Source organism: Tyto alba, unplaced genomic scaffold, assembly GCF_018691265.1.
Source record: "Tyto alba isolate M040663 unplaced genomic scaffold, T.alba_DEE_v4.0 Super-Scaffold_1000006, whole genome shotgun sequence".
NCBI classification, from domain to species: Eukaryota; Metazoa; Chordata; class Aves; order Strigiformes; family Tytonidae; genus Tyto; species Tyto alba.
In genome coordinates, this window is record NW_024881272.1 from 13,826,016 (window position 1) to 13,846,850 (window position 20,835).

The 20,835-nt window shown below is 36.0% G+C and overlaps 2 long non-coding RNA genes across 3 annotated transcripts in view; one reads left to right on the plus strand and one right to left on the minus strand.

The window, feature by feature from the left end:
* Positions 1-16,398, plus strand: part of LOC116963509 — a 99,448-nt gene extending 83,050 nt beyond the window's left edge. For both annotated transcript variants that reach the window (XR_004408226.2, XR_004408227.2), the window contains one exon: positions 13,978-16,398. This is a non-coding gene — a long non-coding RNA (uncharacterized LOC116963509). The remainder of the gene's footprint in view (positions 1-13,977) is intronic.
* On the minus strand, positions 2,133-5,019 carry LOC116963512. Its single transcript, XR_004408229.2, has 2 exons — positions 4,586-5,019; positions 2,133-3,448 (listed from the first exon to the last, which is right to left on the minus strand). It is a non-coding gene; the product is annotated as an uncharacterized LOC116963512 (long non-coding RNA).
* Positions 16,399-20,835: the final 4,437 nt, after the last annotated feature.

Genomic DNA, 20,835 nt, shown 5'->3' on the forward strand with positions numbered 1-20,835 from the left:
TGAGAAAAGTGTCCTTGAATTTGTGTCTTCTATGCTGAGGAGTCAAGCTATTTTGTCCTTCCTCTCCCTCTGAAAAAGAGGAATCTCAAATTATACTGCTGGAGAAGACTGGATTTTTAGTTTTAAATTAAAGTGTTAGCAATATGTGGAAATTCTTGTAAAGAACAGTCTATTCAGGCAGTTTCTTGCAGTGACCAAACCCCAGATCTTTATTCTTACTGGCATTACCAAAAAATACCAATCCAATATATATGCCATTTCTTTTCTGAAGTACACTTATTAAACGACTACACTGTGAATTCTGCCATATCCCTGAGAAATTAACGTTTTGCTTAGAGGATAGCTCATGCACAGAACCTGCATGTTGAAGAGCCAAATAACAAGGAAAGTAGTTGGGTTTTTTCACTCAAGTAGTAATCCTCTACTCTCATACACACAGTAAGAGCTGTTCAGTTTTCCTTTGCACTGTATAAGCAGACAAGACTATATGGCTTGCACTCCGATATTCTGGTGAATTCTTGTTATTTGTCAGTTTGAAAATAATTCCCAAGGAAGAGCAAATAAAGTTCTGCTGAATTATTTAACTTGAAATGTTTGGGGGTTGTGGGTCTTTGTGTGAGATGGTGTGAAAATCGGAGAGCTGCCTAGAACCATGCAATTAAAAATCTCTTTGATATGAAAGGATCCTCCACTATTATACAGTTAAAACAAATGGAAATATAGTAACTTTGCTTCTGGAGAGTATATTGATGAGTTGCTTTCAAGACCACCAGGTTAGCAATAAATACCTAATTAGATGGGTAGTCTGACAGTTTCATTTGTACTCACAGACTCTGAGTGATGTGAAGACAATCAGTTTGGTTGTGGAATAAATTGTCTGAAATTTATTACTGAATTCAGAAACTGATATGAGAGGAACATCATGTTGAAAAATGTCCTGCCCCTTAACTTTAATTTCTGCATTACTCCCCTAAGTATTGAAACTTCAGAAAGAGGTTGTACAAGGATAAAAATATATGATCAAAAGTCTAACAATAAACATATGTAATGGGATATATAAGCAGTTCTAATACTAAACCTTAAGCAAACATTCCAATTTACTATAACATGAAGTGCAGTTAAGTGGGTTGGAAACTGAAGAATAACCTAAGTAATTATGACATTACTAGTAATTTACCATTCATAAAAAATAGACTAGCTAGAAGAGGTTTTCCTGGGAAAAAAATATTTTGCCAAATTTTCTTTACTACATAAGGTTCAAATTCATGTCTGTCTTAGAAAGGTTTGAGTTGATTTGCACAAGGCACAATCAAAGTCCTTTAAGGAATTAAAAAGCGTAATACTGAATAAAGGTGTTATTAGGTTCATTTTTGCACCTGACACTACAATTACAACTATATCAATGCAAACCTTAGTTAAAAATTTGTCAGTGAAAGGCATCCTGCAGAAAACTATTTCTAGGATTGCAAAAGAATTACAAAATCTCTAAACAGCATCTCCTGACACAGTATGTCATATGGAGCAAAAAAGCAATGATGTACAAATTAATAGCTAATATAGCTAATACTCTTGCTGTAGAATTAGTGTTAAGCAAATGCAAACAGTTCAAGTAGTTCATGTTACTGCAAGATTGTAGTTTTGCTAATAATTCAATAGGCTGTTTTAATTGCTACAGCTCAGCATAGTGTTTCTCTCAGTTCAAGGTCCCGTTAGCTGTCAACCACCTAACCTGATACTTTTCCACAGAGCTACTGAGTAATGAATGGCAGGAGAGAGGGCTGGTGTTTGTTGACTATGCTGATCTTTTTAAAAGTATGTTTACTTACAGATGATGCTCCACTTCAACTTATTATGCATTGACAGATTGGAAACATCAGTCACAATAATTTAAGCCTTTTCTGTAAATCAAAATCAGCTCTGATAAGAACAGAAGTAGCTCTGCTGAGATCAGCTGCTGGTGGACCATCTTAGGGCAATACATTTGAGCACTGTGTTATGAAACAGGATTCAGATACAAAATTATGACTAACTCTAATCTGAAATGTGAATTTGCTTGGTTTGTTTTCTTCCCCTGAGTTTAAATTAAAAAAACACATACAGTATTTTTCTCAGAATAAGAAAGTTTGAAACAGTTCAGTCAATAGGCATTGCCATTTCAGAAATCAATAACAATCACATGCAGAAGTTATAAAATGCATCACTTTTAGCAACTGACCTTCTCTCATCGTGGCATAAAAGAAGGAACTTTTTTACCAAAAGTTTAATTCTGTGGTAGTTGCCTTTAGTTGGCTTGAGCTGCACTACAGGAATACAGGAAGCATGGAAGACTGTCAAGCACTGACCTTCCTACAGGCCTTCCTGTCTTAAGAGACCAGACAACATGCACAACACAGTGAAAGAAGGTGCATCTTCCCAGAAGCATCATTTTGAGTAAAATCCTTCTGTCAAGAAAATATATACAGAATATGATTTTGGAGTTTTTTTCTCTTCACGTGAGGTTAATAATAGTACTTGTAACTTCAGATCCTTACAAAACAATATGTAAAGAATATAAAAAATTATTTTTCTATTAGCATCTTTTTTGACTAAAGTAGCCTCATACAAACAGGATGCGTAATCAGAATTTCAAAATAGATAGAATGACAGTACAGATTATGCAAGGAAAATCTTTTTAGGCATGGTTTCAACCAAATACTGAGCTTCAAATTCAATCGAAGTGTAGCTTTGTCATTAATTTTGACAGATGTTTATCCACTACTGTAATAATATAAAAGTTTACAACTTTTACATAATGTGTATTTGTACAGTGTCTAAAACAGTCTAGCTGCAGTGATTAGGCAGTGCTTCATTTAAAAATAAATAGTAAGGATAGTTATTTAAAACTTGTATTGAGGAACTACACAGTTGTAATGAGCTGGATGTTTCTGGAAGCCTACTAATGATGATGAGGCTTCGTCACCCCAACCTACATGAATCCAGTAAAATGTTTTTTAATCACATGATGCTTGCATCACTGTAACTTATGTGTATGTATATGCTATGCTATGGATAATATATTAGCTTAAAAAGTAACAGAATTTCTACACATGCACATACATAATGATCCTACAATGTTGCTATAAAATTTCAAAATATCCTCAAGAACAGCAATGAGTCCTGAATCTTCAACTGAGTTATTCAGCAGACAAAAGTTGTCCCTGCTTGAGAATCTTAACCTTTGCTTGCATTAGAAATCATTCCCCTAAGGTGCTGAAAACTAAGTCAGGTTGTAGGACATACTGGAGACAGAGGTAAATGAGCTTGATTTTCTATTAAAAAAAAAAAAAAAAAAAAAGAGAGATAACATACCTAGGATTCCAGAAAAGCCTTGAAAGAACTAAAAAGCTGTCTGTCAACAGTGCATTTTCACTAGTTCAGCAGGGCTGGTCTCCTTGAACAGAAGAGAGGCCTGGTTGTTAAACAAAGGGAAACAAAGCAGGAAGCATTTAAGAAATGCTTTAGTGTACATTTTTACAAGATTTCAAATACAGTGTATTGTGTATCTGCAAAAACACCATTAGCCTGACCGATTTATACTAATAGTAACTGCCATGTATTATCATTATTTTAGATAGGCATAAAACAGGAAGGAACTCAACGAGGAGAACAACAAAAACCTCAAAAATATAAAAAACTGCATCTTTACGTAAAGTATGTGTAACTAATACAGTGACTCTTGTTCCCCTACTGGGTATTTAAAGATCCAGTTAGTGTAAGCTATGAATCATAAGTCAGAAAACAATTATCTCTGACCCAGACATCTGCTTTCTTGTGAGGGGTTACAGAGCAACTGAGAAATTCTCCTGTCCTTTGGGTGAATCAATAGCTAGAGATGTAACAGGTTTAGAAAGATACACCAGAAAAATAGCATGCAATCTATTTCTTTTAATACAAGATACCTCTGCCTTTTTTCTACTGTCCTTTGTAGAGATACACATGATGACATCCTTGTTTTGATTTTTTCGTTGCTACTCTTTATATGAAATCAAACAGATCAGTTAAATGATAACTTCTGAGAAAGAGTCAAGAGGAAAAAAAAAATCCCCCTACTTAAATGGGAATACTTCACTGGGAATTGTTTGTAGTGGAAAAGTAGTCTAAAAGGTCACTATAGACAATCTTCAATTCTTCCCTCAGCCCCAGATGGTCTTTCAGTCAAATGCTGTATATCTCCTAAAAATCTGCTTTTAGAAAACAGAACAATTTTAACTGAAAAAGGAAACAATGATGAAAATAGTTGTTTAAAGAAAGTAAAAATACTTTAAAAATACAATAAGGTAGTTTCCATGGTAATTTTGTTGGTGATGGCATTGAAGTGACATCTGTGTGTTTTGATTTTTATATTAAGTTGATCTCTTTTCTGTGTTTACTTCCATTAATATTCTTGCTCTTTTAATGAATATTCATGAAGTGTGTGGAACTGCAGTCGTAATGAAGCCAATAGGTATTTGCCATTTACTTTTAGCAGTCAATAACAGTAAGAAATACAGACACATTCAGCCTAGCATTTTGTTTTTAACAATGGGCAGATGAGGAAGGTAGGTACCTTTAAGTAAGGTTATAAGACAGGGATACACTGATGACTGAATTCTTCTTGTATGATCTTTCCATATTTTGGCAGCCACTCAGCCTGTGGACAATAACAGCAGCCCAATAAATTTTAAATTAACATTATATATTATTTGCAGAAGTTTTTTAAAATTACTTTACTTCCGGATTCCCCTTCTCCCCCGTAAGTGGTGGATAAATGCAGTGGAAAAGGAAGCGTTTACAATATTTCTGTGAGCATTCATATTATAAACCTGGTGCTAGCAGTTTTGCATCCCCACAGAGAAACATTCCCTTTGCACCAACGAGACAATCAACCACATGCAACTTCAACAAATTGCTCACAAGCAAGCAATGAGAGCTAGAGTAATATGTGCACACTTTGCAAACTTTCAAATCGCTGAGATGTCCTGATTTTCACAGATAAATGCTCTTAACTGGCTAGTAGATGATTTCTTACACCAAGGATAGCATTTACATATTCTTAGGTTTCAGTGCTGTGGTGAGATACATAACTGAAATTGCCCATGTATACTTTATTTATTATAACATATATCTATTTTAATGTAAAATGGGGAGAAAGAAAGACCTAATGCAAGCAAAGATTTTGTCTGGGTGTTATTTTATCCCATCTTCCAAATCTTCTTTAAGTTTGCTGCACTGTACATGCAGCAAGAAAAATCATGGACATAATATATGAGTAAGAACTACCAATATCTAGATATAAATCAAGTATGTATTCCAGCCCTTTTCTAAACTGCTTATTTTATTCTGTCCTAAACAAATTTGAAAGTTGATTTCTTTTCTTTTCAGTCCTGGACAGGATTTGGCTGTTTGATCACCATAATTTAGGAGAGATTGAAAGAGACATCCTAATGAGAAATTCTGCAATGACTGCTTGCCAAGAAATCAATCAAGTGATCTCTTTCAAAGTCTATCACTAACCTCATTAAACTAGTGAGAAATGAAGCTGTGACTTTCTCAACCTCATTCCCTACAGGCTTCTGACACGCTGAAGGGCTAATAGTGAGGAACGCTAACTCTGCGTCCCCCAGACATGCACTGACAGGTCACAGGCTAGAGTCAGAGACACTGTGGATCTAATAAGGTCACAAAGATGAAAATGGCTAGTGGGGTAATGCCCCTTTAAAGACTTGCATTATTTGCATGTAGTTTGCTATGTAAAAATCAAGTGAACTTAAGAAAATGTCAGCTTCACCTTTCAGGCTCCCAGCCTTTATCTGGCTGCCAGTTACTACCATGATGATTCATCCTAATGAGTAGTAAACCACTATTAGTAGGTGCCCTAAATCAGCAGAGCAAGAGGCAAACAGACTGGCAGAAGACATTGTTTAAAGCACAGGCCCTCTTGAAGATAAGAAAACCCAAAGGAAGTGATAAGAAAGAATGCTATGTATCTGGCACATTATAATTCTGTTCTATTCACCTGGCTGCTGCAAGCAAGCATATATGAAGCTTGCTACTGACTTATATTTGGCTTACCATTGTCTGATCACCCTTCGTTCCTTCCCACATGATCAAACAGATATGACTTCTCTTTAAAATGTCACACATGGTGCCACACTTTCAAGAGGAATAATAGAATTTATTTTCTAACCACAGCATTAAACTTACAAACTACAGAAGCAATTGTCAAACAATTGGTATATACCAACAAAATCTCAAAGACTGACTCCTGAACTGTATAACACCAAATGTCTGCTATATTATTGAAGATCTCCAATTTAAAAGATTTTTCAGTACGTATGTTATAAAATATTTGTCCATCCACCAACTCTTAATCTTATGGAAAAACTCCCTAACCTCCAGAGCCTTAGTAATTTCTCTTATAGAGGAAATCATAAGAAATTAAGCGTTAGTGATTTGATTAAAGACTTTCTAAAATGAGAAAGGTTCTTTTTTTTGTGATTATAATGTTCATTCAGTTACATCCACTCATGCTGAGGTGCAGCACGAGACCTATGCTCTGTTCTGTTTAAAACATACTTAATCCCACAGGGCTCTCCTTGCATAAATCAGCTTGTTCTTCACATCTTGCAGCACTAAATCATGAGTGAACAATGTTATCAAGAGTTAGAATTAGATATCAATTCACTTAATGGAAGCATCTAAACAGCAGTCAGAGAAATATTACCATATTACCAACCTATGACTTACATGACACATCGTGAATCATATTGAAGATTCAAAGGTTTCAAGTATATACTCCCTGAGCCACAAATTCTTGACAAGGTTCTGAACATCTTGAATATAGATAGTCAATTTAATAAGAATTTGCACACTTTTAACTGTGCTGATATCTTGACAAGAGTATACTAAACTCAATATATTTCAAAGAAGCTTTCTTAAAAAGTAGTAAAATAGTTTGATCTTTCAATAGCAGTATTTCCTACTGAGGATAATCTTTTTTTTTTTTAATTAGTCTATAACATATAGGCATTCCTATAAGATAAATTTAGAAAAATCATAGCTTCCTATAAATAAGAAACACTATATAAGGGATTAATCAATGTTAATCCCACACAGTGAAATGACAGAAGTCAAAGAAAAGTATAACGTGATAGATACATATTTTGCTATTTAGTTTCTTTAACTAAACTTAACCTGGGCATCACATTCTGACCAGGCCAGCTGTAATATAATATTTCACAAGAGAAGGACATAGGCATAAGTGGATCTCAGAACTCTTTTCCATACTAACAGAAGACAGAAGCTCTTAGAAGAAGGTGAGAATTTCATTTTCTCAGTGCATGTACATCCAGGAAACCTTCAGAAGAAACCTAAAATTGAGGGCTCAATCTTAAGCATTAAAATGTGTGGATATGTGTGTTAAATTCTCTTTTTTATCACTTATTCAATAATAATCAGCATACTTTGTTTTCTGGTTCAAAACCAAGATGGTGGGACAACTCTATTTGCATTATTTTTAATTAGCTTAGCAGTACAATTTTAAAATTTTCTCTTTCTCTCTCTTTCAAATAAAGATGAAATAATCCAGAAACAATAACACCAGAATGATATGTGCATAACTGCAGCTACAGGAGTCATTGGGATTCAGATATCATAGAATCATTTGGGTTTGGGTTGGAAGGGACCTTAAAGATCATCTAGTTCCAACCACCCTGCCACAGGCAGATTGCTCAAAGCCCCGTCCAACCTGGCCTTAAACAGGCTCCTTACCATAGCTGAGGTAGAGGGTCACAGGCTGTGTTTTACCTCCAAATGAAGCTAAAAACAAAACACACTGATTTTGCAGTATAATGAATAAAATTACAGCAAAAATTGCTCAACAATACTATCCAGAACAGCACGGATCGCAGTGTCTTTACTGGCACTGCTGTTGCTATAATTATTTTTTATTATTAATTTGACTAGTCTTCAGAACTTCAGTGTCAGGAAGTTATACAAGTGCATAATACACTGTATGAGAAGAAACTACTTGAAAAAAACTGAGACAAGGCTCAAGAAAAGCATCTGTAGAAATGTTTATGTGAAAACTGGGAGCCCAGATCCCAAATTATCCTGAAATCTCTACTGAAGTTTCATTTAACACTGAAGGTACTCACACTAGAAAGAAATACCAGTTTTTCACTGTACAGGTCTCCAAAGATTTGAATACCCAAATGTAACCCAGTTTCAGTAGCATTGCTCAGCAGCTTTTCACATATACGCCTAGCTTGAATAAGTTTTCATAAGCCGTTCCTAGTTTGAATTCACTTTCATAATGCTCTTCCAAGGGATATGAAAGGATTATACATACTTAGGAGCATTTCTAAAAATGTTAATTTCACTGTTTAAAAAGGGTTTTTTTCCCCTTTTACTGAAAATTGAGCCTTTAATTTTTTTGTTGTACCACTACTAGGTATGCACCACTATTTGGGGAAGAATTTCAACAGCATGAGAGACTCCTCACCCTCTCCCTTGTTCCTTTCTCTCTATCCCATCATGATGGTTAGGGCATCCTCAAGAACCACATGCCAGGAAGATTAACATCTTTGGTCAAAACTGAAAAAAGAACCTGGGCCTCTCATATCACAGTTAATAACTATAGTATCATAGTGACCATTTCAAGAAAGGAAATCCCTGCTTGGTTTCCCTGGGACAAAGTTCAAGTTATCTGTCAGTCCCAAGGGGATGAAAAGTGAGATTTAATCGCTACCAACAAAGATTTGAACATTTAGAAGTAACCTGCAGATGCAGAGTGAGGAGGTGCTCCTGGTGTGAGGGTACCACGACTTCCATCTGAGCTTGATATATGGGTTTATTTTCTCTGGAAAACAATGCAGGTGTAAGAAGCGAGGAGATGGAGACCAGTGAACATGTGAGGACCTAGTGTTATAGACTGCATTAGCACCTGGGGTGCCATAAAGAGTTCAGGGCCTCAGAAGCCATGAAGCACTGTGGAGTTCCCCAGTATAATCAGCGTTTCCCAACAGCCCTCAGACAGAAGTCTGGTGATTTTGGTACCCCACTTTAAGGCATTAACTCACCTGTGGTCTGTTGAAGGAGCTATTGTGCCTCTCACTATACCTAAAAGTGACATTTTACAACACCTCACATTTCAGTGACTTTTTAGGAATAAGTCTCAACAGAAACAAGGCTGAGAGGAACAGATGCAGGAACACAGAAAAGTGGTGAGATAATACTAGAGAGCATGCTAAGCAGTGATCTCCTGCTGAACTGCTGCTGCTGGCAAGCTTTTGGTAAGCCCCTAAAGCAGAGGAAATCTGTGATACAGGGCAGGCCTTCCACTAGCGGTGGCTAGAAGTGCAGTTATGACCAGAAGGGAAGATACACCCTCTACTGAAAAAAATATGTAGTAATAATTAAAATAGTAGTATATAAAAGTAGGTAGTAAGTCACAGAAAAACTCAGCTAAATATGTGACAGAATTTCCAATGTAAATGTCCTGTTCAATGTAACTATTACAATTCTCCTGTTGTACTGATGGTTTCTTTCAAAATAGTTACTTTGTCTTTGCCCTAAATTCTTACAGATACTGAGGATATTTTGTAAGATTTCAGATGACTTCCTTCCAACATAAGCTTTATTTCCTAAAATAAGCACAACCAGAGAGACAGGTGGTTCAGAAAACAAATCAGAGCCAGTGCAATTACAGCAAGACTTGACTTGTGTTCAGAATGTAGCCTGACTATCTGCAAAACAGATTCTAATTTAAATCCTAGTGGGAAATGAAGAATTAGAAATAGTTATCACTAACATGCTGTTCCTGTGTGTTATTTCATTGGATTTGGACATGCAGCATTAGGATATAACTGGGTGAGAGTATAAATACATTAGCATCATGACTACCCTTATTTTATTCTTGCACATCCTTAACTTTACTCATGTAAATGCACTGAAATCAAAGGGACTATTACTGTGATTAAGGTTAAGCAGATGCTAACATGATTTACAAAACTGAAACCCTAAAAAGCAAACAGTTTCAAAATCAAAAGGAGTAAACCCAGTCATCTCTGCTTTCCCTCCCCTCCTCTAATTTCTTTAAATTTTCTTTACTTTCAAAATCTCCTTCTGTAACAGCATCCATGCTATGTATGCTGCATGCCAAGGAGCTAGTCTTATATGTTATTTTCTTTTTGCAAACCTACTGATTAAAATAAGGGCTAATCTTAATATTACATGTAGGGAAACACAGTTGAACATGTTTAATTTCTCTAACTGTGAAAACAGCTGTTATGCTTGGCCAAGGGTGTGTATGTCTTAGCAGTCAGATCTTCATTTAATAAAATATACAACCCTGTGCAAGACATTTGTTCATTACGTTTATGAATGACTGCAAAAATAAGCAAAATATCTTGTGGTTCTACACCTGTGTACATGCCCCATCAGAAGTCTGTAGCTAGTACCGTTACCGGCTTTGACGCCCAAGCTAGGCAGGCAGCTCATTCTGATCACGTCAGCCTTTTCCCCATACAAGCTCCCAGTCCCACCAGCAGCCAATGACTTCCATCATCAATACCAAGCATAGGCAAGCCATTTAACTATAAACTTCTCTCCAACTTGACGACCCTGCTACCTGAACCTTAACACCAACCCCATCTCTATTCTCTTATCCTTAGTTTAGTGGTAGTTTCTCACCCCAAACCTAAAAGGTTGTTGTCAAGTGGAACATGCCAGGCTCAGGTGATAGATGAGTGTAATCACCCCATTCTGAATTCACACCCTATTCTAGCTCATATGTATCTGCAGTCCAATGTTCAAATCCTAAATCTACTCCAGACACTCTTTCTAGTAACAAAAATTGGCCTTTACCAGCACTTTTGGAACTGTACCTCACTCTCTGTTAGCCTGAATCTCTTCTTCCCTTTTCTGTATTCCACCCAGCCACTGAAGTCACAGACCTAAGTGCTGGCAGGTACCCGTCAGCACCAGTCCTTCACTTAGCCTGGCAGCACTTTTTGAACCTATAGCTTATTCTGAATTATATCCACGTCCCATGTGCTGCACTGCCCTGCACTGCTTTACACCAGCACTTCCTTACTTCACTTCACCTGTGAACACCTTGCTTTGAATTAAAAGATGCATCTGAGCATTTTAACCTCTGCTGATGCAGCTTCAACCTTTCCCTTAGAATTAGCACTTTTTGACCCTCCACCTAAAATAGCAGTGTAGCTCATCCAAGAAGCTTCAGAAATCATAAACTTATTCAATTTTTTTTATAACTTAAGAGAGTTGCGCTTTATTATGGTGGGGAACGGAGGGGGAATCAAACTCTCTTTTACTTTCATTTGAGATGCAGAATCCTACAGAACACTGACATATTGTTCTGGCACATCCAAACAGGAACACCATTTCAACCTGCCCTGTTCTGCTGCTTTTCTTGAAATCAATTAAAATTATTTCAGTAAGAGAGGGAGTATATGCTGTCACAGTACATCTGAAAATAGTGTGTACACTGGCCAGCACTGAAAAGAGTTACAGCTGAAATGCAGTAGAGGTGTTTTGCTGCAAAAGCTCATTCAGAAGGCATTTGCCAAGGAACAAGTCTGAAAGACTTTCCTTGAATTCCTGAAAGATACCTACAATTGCAACAGCAGGCATACTGCTCCTAAAGTCTGCAGTCACAGGTTTTCCTGACTTCTAACTACTCAATACCTCATCCCAGTTCTGAGTGCAAGCGCCTATGCTTATTAACTGCAGTCAGCCCTGGAAATGCACAGGCTGAATTTTCTTCCTAGTAATTCCCCTCCGTCTCTTCCAGTGTCCTTATTGTATAGATGTGTACAGTCATTAATTCATGAGTTTGAGGGTGACCTCTCTATCCCCAGAGCATATTCTAATTCTCTGTGTATTTGAATAAGAGGGACCGTCTAGGCCTCTAGTAACTAAACCATGATTAATAATTACGTGGTTTCATTATGGTTCAAGTCTCATATAAAAAAAATCTTAGATGTGGAATTACTTTATAGAAAAGGCAAGAATCTTACAGATCTGCACAGCTACATGGACTTTGGTGAAGTTTTGCTACTATGCCATCTCAGAACCTATCGGTTTGGATGGCTATAAAATGCATATATTATGATTTTTTAAAATGCTGTGTATACATTGTCATCCAGAATGTAATTTAATTATTGTATCTGGTGTGAAGATATCTAGGTAGATTCAGAATAAACAAAGTATAATATGAAAACTGAATTAAAGTAAAACTCTCTCATGGAGTAATATATGTCTTTTCTTATTAACATGATGGCGAAAAAAAAAAGGATTTTGACAAGATGGTGTTTTAATATCAGAAACACTGATACTGTATTATAAATTATTCTATCTCACCTTTTACTTTATATTTGTGTAGTCTTAAGAATTTGTGATTTTTCATCTCCAGGCATCCTTAAGTATGCTTGAGAACTAGAATAAATGCAAACGCAGAAGGCTGCTTGAACCTTAAGACCAAGGTCACTAAGAATTCACTAGGAAATTTCATTAAATTTCTCATGCACATTCTCTATTGTCATTTCAGCACATTTATGATAAGAATGCAGAACTGCCTGCTTTGAATGATGCTTCTACTTACTATCTACTGGCTTGCCTGTCTATATTAACAGTACATCGGATTTCAGAGGATAATACAGTCTGAAATGAAACTATCTCAGGATTAAAAAGATGATTCTTAGCCATTAATTTTCAATATGAAGTAGAACTACTTGTTTTTAGCTTAAAAATGATGAATGGGATTGGATTTAATGTGCTAATTTAATACATCATAATGATTTTATAAGCTGTAAATTTTCTTTCCAGAACACCTCGCTTCTATTTCTTGAAGAAAACATTCCCTCTTTCATTTATCTGGATGTGAATGCTAAACAAAGATAAATAACACACCACAAGTTTCCACATATCATCGCTCACCCCCACCTTCTGATACAGCAAGCTCTCTTAGAACTAGATTAAAAGAAAGAGCGTAATGTGTTAATAATAAAGGGCAGGAACTTGATTTTATGGGATTATGCTGAGCAAGTATAATGAACCAGACAATCCCAAGTATTTTGTCATGTATTTTGTATTCAATGAGATAGCCAAACAACCATTTTCCAAAAAGGAAGTCTACTGTTCATTTCTGAGGGTAAATATTTTGAAGTCCTTACCTGATTTAGGATCATAAAACCCTAATGAGAATCAGTATGGTTTAGCATGAGTTATTTAGTGCCTTGTTTTCAAAGGTAATTATGAACTAAGAGATACAGATAAGCATCCAGTGGGATCTTCGAAATACATGTCACTGTTCTCGACATGCAAATATTTTCTCTCTATGTGGGACAGAAAAGGACAGGAAAAAAAAACATGAGGTAAATTATATCTCCAAAATGTCACTCTATGTCAGAACAATTAAATTAGCTACAATAAATAAATACAGCTTGAAACACAGCAATATATGTGACATTAAAATACAAGGGTAAATTAATCCCTGAAATGAATTCCATAACAATCTAGATGTATGGAAAGGATCAGGATGTATGACATGATACTAATATATCATACACAGTGTGGTCTAAAAAGCTAGCACAGGTATTAGAGCTTTGAGCTAAGATGATTTTTTTTCAGGGCAAAATAAATATAAATCTTGAAGACACAGAAATATAACAGCTAAAGGTTATGCAACTAACACTCAAACTATACACTCAACAATTATAGTTTAAAATTTGAAATAACTCAATCAACCTGATTAGATTACGCTCCATCATGTGCATAAACCCAGAGAGCATCTAACATATATTTTTCAATTAAAAATGCTGTCTCTAACCATTTGATACCGATATTTCATAAGGCTTCTTGGTTGCAAACAATCACATCCATCTGTTTTGTTGGCAGCATGCTCAATCACAAGGTGCTTGAATCTTTTCCTTTTAGGCATCATCGCCAGAGAAATACAAAAACTTTGAACTGACAGTGTGACTGCATTCAGGAAGTACCAGGTAAAAGCCATCTGGATGGGACAATACAACATCAGGGAGAAAATAAAGAACAGAGGAAAGAATTTAATAACTCTAACAAATGTCATGCCTTTGCTTGAAGAAGTGAGCAAGCATTGAAAAGGGTCATTACTAGACAACAATAATGCTTAACGATACTTCCCAAGAGACATACATTGGAAATAATAGCACTATCTTATATTTCTTCCACAGAGCTGAAAACCCATTTTCTGACTTCTCTCTTGCGTGTGTGCATAGATATAATATAAATACACATTCATGTACAAAGTATATACATATGTATAGCATATATAGTATACACATGCATATAAGACATGTATAAACTATATATATACATAATTGTTACTGACAAGCCTTCTGTGGTTCACTACAACTACTGAGGAGAAAAACCTACTATGCTATAATGTCCTTTTGTTGTTTTGTCTCTTTCAGGGCAGGGGGGTAGTTGCTCAATGTTTCTGCATAACAAAACACATTTTCCTGCACAGTCACAAGAGAAAAAAGTCACACAAAATATTATGGCTCTTATTAAGAGCAAATCCATTAAGACAAGTTCATATGCTCTAGAAAACCATTGCAGCTCCAACCTTGAGTCTTTCTTCAAGAAGAATTAGGAGAAGGTCTTTACCCAGTCATCAGGTTTTCCATCCAGAGCTTGAAAATGCTTACCAGAAAATGAAACTGGGCATTCCTCTTAAGGGGATTATCCTGTGTGGTATTTATAGCTTGCCCTAGGTATCTCTCCTCCTTTGTGCCCTTTATTGATAGAGCATCCTCATTTGTGCTTCAGATACATTAATTTAGGGCAATGTGGGCCTAATTTCATGCATAGCAATGTGGACACAGGTAATGTTTTACTAAGGTGTCCAGGAGTCCTATCTTAGGTCAGTGAAGACCTAAAATTAAGCCATGCACAGAGAGCAGACTATTTTATCAGATTTGAATCCTGTGAAAACCAGGGAATCCCATGGCCAAACAAATAGTGTGCATTGACATTAAACAGAAAACAAAATCATTCCAGTCAGTAAGGACATTTGTTCTGTGATTTTGTGGAGGGTTTTTTTCTTGTATTTTTCCTTTTCTCTGATATGACAAACCTATTCCTTATAAATACTATAAGGAAATTAGTCTTAATCATTACTTCTCCTCAACCCATGTTTCAATAATATCTCTAAGGAGTTAACTGTTGCACTAGTCTGAAAGTGTTATGTAGGCATATCACAATATTGGTTTATTTTTCTTGCTACCCACAAGTATATTATTTCAGAATTATTTAAGCAAGGAAATCTCCCTGGATTTTGTGTTCTTTCTGTGCAAGTATCAAGACATCCTGCAAATATTTTATCAGCTATAAAATCTGTTATCAGGAATGCCAAATCATTTTCAGATGAATGTATTTCCCTTTATTCCACTGAACAAACTCAGCCTGAATTTTAGCCTGCACAGAAATTGTGATCCAGGGCGATTTTGCACTATTCTACAGCAATATGTTTAACTGTATGGAATTGTTTAAGTGCAACATCACTTTTTTAATGAGCCTACTTCAGCATCTTACAGACATGGTCTACAAAGGCATATTTCTCAAGACTGGAGAGGTATGGACAGAAAAGGACAGATGGTATCTCTGCAGAGGGGCACATTAGTAAGGAGCCCCTGGGAAGAAAGGAAGGAACAGTGGTAGGACTAGGCTTGGAGATGAAGTTGGAAGCAGTGGTAAGGCGGCAATGCCCAAGTGACTGATCACAGTACACTCAACCAGAGACAATCCCCAGGAAACACCTACCCAGCTCTCAGGGATTGCCCTGCGAAGGAAACAGGGGCGAAGGTCTGAATGGCAGCTGTGCAGCTCCCTGTGGCAGATCCCTGCCCTGTCTGACTCGAATCTGCTCACCGCTGCTCCATCCCCCCCCACCTGGGCCTGCCCCCACTGCTTCTTCCTGGCAGTGCTCCCAGCAGATAATCCGAAGCAACATACTGCTGCCTCAGGATACAGACCCTATTGCACTCAGGGCACACTTCTAAATTTTAGACCTGTCATTGTAAGGCCTGTTAGCAGAAAAGTTATATTTATTCCTGCAAGAATCAAAGTACAGATCTAAAAGATAAAGTGTGATTTATCTATCAGGGTTTTTTAATGAACTGTCAGCCATCAATGAGCAGATATAGAAGTAGCAAAATGTTCTGTTCACTGTGTTTTCTTTGTGGTGTTAGGTAAAAAAAGAAAATGACTTCACCAGCACTGATTCTGAAAATATTTTTCTACTCCTTACAAATGGCGTAGTATGGTAGAAGTTTGTCATCATTAAAACCAGCTACAATAAAGTAACTAAACACAAAATATGTAACCAAGTAGTTTCTCCAGGTCTAATAGTTTTACAAGCTATATCAAAGCAGACTTGTGCATAAAGTGACCAGTAATTTTGCTACACTGGGCAGTCACAGAACCAAAGATGAAAACTCCTGGTAATACAATATTTATTCATGTACAGTAGGCACTATAAATATGGAGTTTACCCATAATTATTTATCACTTCCCTAGTGATACAGTTCTAAGTTTTCCCTCCATCCATTCCCTAGGTTTTTTATTTCATTTACATATTTAAATCTCCATACAAAAGGAAGACCTTATAGACCTCTTGTTCTATCCTAGGAGACAGTTATTCCTCTCTATAGATATACCTAAGTCTTTCTTACTAGATTTATTTAATCTCACAGTTTTCAAGTTAAGGCACATATGCTTCAGAGCTCTTTTATAATGATTCTAATAATCTTAGATTATACATTTGCCTATAAAGTAATTACTTCTAAGTAATACCTTTCTTTACTATACACCTAAGAGGTTAAATCTACAGGAAGATTCTACAGAGTGCTAGGATGCAAATGTATTTTACTGGAATTCCAGATCTGTCCTAAAGTTTACTATTTGAGAAGTTCTATACCTGATAGGGGTGCATTTGATGTAATTCACAAGATGGCTAGCTAGAAAAAAATCTAAGCCTTGATGATTCAGCCTCCAGTAGTATTTTCAGTGTTCCTGAAGCCACAATAGCCACAAAAACTTCTTTAAAAATTTGACATTCTTTCCTAACAGTATTAGTAGGACACACAAAAAAAAAAAAAGTTAAAAATCTTGCCTATTCCTACAGTTCCTGCTTCTCTCCAAGTTTACTGAATATACAATTCTCCAAATACACATCTCAATGAGCTGAATAGATTTATAGCTCATAAGTTTTTCTTGTATTCCATAAAACCTGTTCCCTAAAACTATTTTTGTTTGTTTTTCACTAAAATTTGCTTGCTTTCAAGTAACTGTAGGATCACAAGTTTGGAATGCAGAGAAGGCAGAAGTTTTCAAGATGCATTTGCTAGATATATTACTTTATTCCATGACACAGTGGAAAAATTGTAATACTTACTGCCAGCTGAATGTCTTCCATGTCAGGTGAAAATTCCCACTTCCCTTCAATACAGGCTGAATCATGCCCCTAAAAATCAGTTTCTTACAGCTTCAGGTTATCTAATTGTGCTGAATGGATACAGGCACAAGGCCTCAGTAAAGCAGTCTATGACAGATAATTTTGCAAAAAAGTTCCTAAGTATTGGTTTCCTTTTTATTTCTTCCTCTGCACAGTCTGCCCAAAAAAGTAAGTTAATAGCAACAAAGCTCAGTATTTTCACATTCACTTATTGCTGCCTGGGTTTTGCTTTTTCTAGAAAAGTCCTAGTGAATATTCCTACCAGAAGAGCAAAGGAGCAGTGTTTAGAACCTCTACATTCAGTTTAGGAAGCACATTGTGTTACCAGATGTCACTGAGAGACTGAGCCCTGTGGGAAGAATTGTGTTCTGTCTGCGGCATTTCTCTCAGCTGTTTGGCCATGGGCTGCATCAAGGAGCATCCTCTCTGCCAACCACATTACAGTCTCCAGTGAGACCTGATCTAATTTCAGCAAGAACGGGCTTTATCCCTTTGATGAATGTGACTTGAATTGATGAAGACAATCAGGTCCCTACCACAGTCAGTGCTAAAGTGCCACTCAGTAGTATCTAATTGCAAGTACAGCAGCAATGAAATACTCAGATACAATCTTACCAAGGCATAAGAGATTTCTTAGCAAGCAAAAGTGCTTCACAGTATCTGCTACAGATATGGTTTGATGATACAACTACAATATACAGCATTAGATGTCACAAAGTGACAGTAAAATGTAAGAATGTTGATCAAACCAGAAAAAAAACCCAAAATCATCTGCATTAGAATGATATACTTTAGCTAAAGTAGTGAAACAGTAATAAATATTTAATTTTTAATTCTATTTTTATAAAATTAGTTCTTAGAGGTATCATTTAATTACTGCAACTTTGTGATTTCCATTTACTTGAAGGAATGTCCCACAGAATCTTCACAAGAAGCTCAATGTATGAAAGTCTCAGTTTACTTACCACAGAAGAGTTCTTAATCTATAATTCATCTATCTTGTTGATTGCTGTCTTTGTGAACTTCAAATTATATGGTTCTCTTCTTAGTCTGAAGGAAGATAAAACAATTCACCTTTTGTAAATACATTCATGAATTTTGAACCCATATGTATACAGTCTGCAACTACTTTAAGAAGGCATACAGTGCATCAAAATTAAATTCAGAACACAACTCCATCACTTTGACTATTGAAGCAGTATTTTCCAGCAACAAGATTATTTTACAAATATTGTATGTACATGCCAGTGTGAAATGATGACAGTGTTTAGCTATCTAGTAAGACTCTGTAATTCAGAAAACTTAACTGTGTTCTTCTGCAGTGTGACAGTGAGCTATGAGGATTGATTGTAACTGAGAGCGACATCTAATTTCAGCAGATTTTAGACCTTTCACCTCTCACATGCAGGAACACTGAATTCTGTTTTCTTCCTTAAATATAAAAGATGAGTCCCCCACAAAACATTTATATAGATTTCAGTTATCAAGTTCAATTCACTGATCAGATTTTTTTATAATAATGAACAATGATAATTATTAGACAGATCCATAGAAAATATAAAATTTTATAAACTGATATTTTTTAGAATTTTTTTTAAGTTGCTTTAACTTGAAGGAGATAAGCCTATATCTGAATCACAAATAGAAGGAATTGGGACCTATATCCAGAGAATTTGATGTGGAAAAACTGATATTGTTGATCACCTTCCAGTGTAAAGTTTAGGGAAGATATTGCTTCTGGCATCAGATCCTAGATTATGCAACATTATGGCACAGGTTAAGAGGTATCAGAAGATGTTTTATTAGATTTTCAAGGGTTTCATCAAAGAGATGGGAAATGAAGCAGTCTTGTAGGTAAGTCAGTGCTTTATATCCCACAATTACTTATTTACATGTGTAAAATTTTAATCTAAATTAGCTGGTCAGAATAAATGCATCAATACATTTAAGACCTCCTGGGGTCTTCTACTGATGATGCAAATTTTTGCCTTTTAACAGTTATGAAGTCAGCATTTACCATACAGGACAGACTTGTAAATACACTTACACTCAGACAAAAGATTAAATAATTTAAGGGCCTAGTTCTCTTCTGCACTATCTGCTTGGCTCCATTGATAACTCAAGATGTTTTAAAGCCTACAGCGGCTCAGCAAAATTTAGACAGCATCACTTCCCTCTGGAAAACTTTAAGTGACTGTAAATACAGCAACTCAGCTAAAGAATTTTTTAAAAGCTAAGCTTTCTGATAGTCTGTTGCCTCAGATGAAACATTGTCCATAGTAAACAAGACTAAACATCCTTATTAATCCACTGTTAAAACCTTTAATTAGATAGAAAATATGGCAAATGGATCACAATAGGGGTAGCTTGCTGTTTCTCATTACCAGCTTCAAATTGTCTGTCTTTCCTTGTTTTCTCAGACCATTGCTAATATCTTAGACATGGCTCTTGTGTGCAGCACCTAGTCATGGTTTCACTCAGTTGACCTTCCATTCCACAGAAAGTTCTTTTTGGATACTATAGAAGTTTCTTCTCTGAACTAGGTCTATTATTATTTATGTGAAATGTAGTGAAATGCTGTTTGAAGTGGTAAGTGAAAATAGAATAAAAGAGACAAGGGAATTATAATATTTTATAAAAAACAAATTCTTGGTACTTTATAGTGACAACTGATAGCAAACTATTGATGAATACTGAATGCCAGAGAAACCACACAGAACAAGACTAAAGAAATGATGCTACGAAGCATTGTTTTATCCCTATGCAGTTAAAATGTACCTTATTTAGAATTAAAACCCAGCACAGTTTCCCTCAGTCCTCATTTCTAATTTGGCCCACATATAAGAAACAAACCAACCATACTCTTTAATCCATGGCTGTCTGGTTCTATGTATGTAATGAATTCTTAGTCCAGTTATCAAAAGTGTTTTCACATCACAAATACGTTATCATAATTTATACAAGCTGTCATATCTGTCACATTCATTAATAAAGAATCCATACTTGTCCAACAGCTGTATTAAATGGAGATCTTTTGGAATCGGAGAGCTTCCACAGCATTATATAGCAGAAAGAACACAGCATTTTCTTTGCTACCATATTCCTGCTGTGCCACAGCCCCAGGGCTGCCAATGTTCAGGTTGGAAACTGGCACATCTTAAAAGTACTCACCTAATTTGGAAATTTTAAATAGCAAAACACTCTATTACTAACCAAATATTGGAGAGGAGGGAATTTTTGCAAAGATATGCTTTTGCAATATTTCATCTATACAGCTGTTGATTTCAAAACCAAAACAG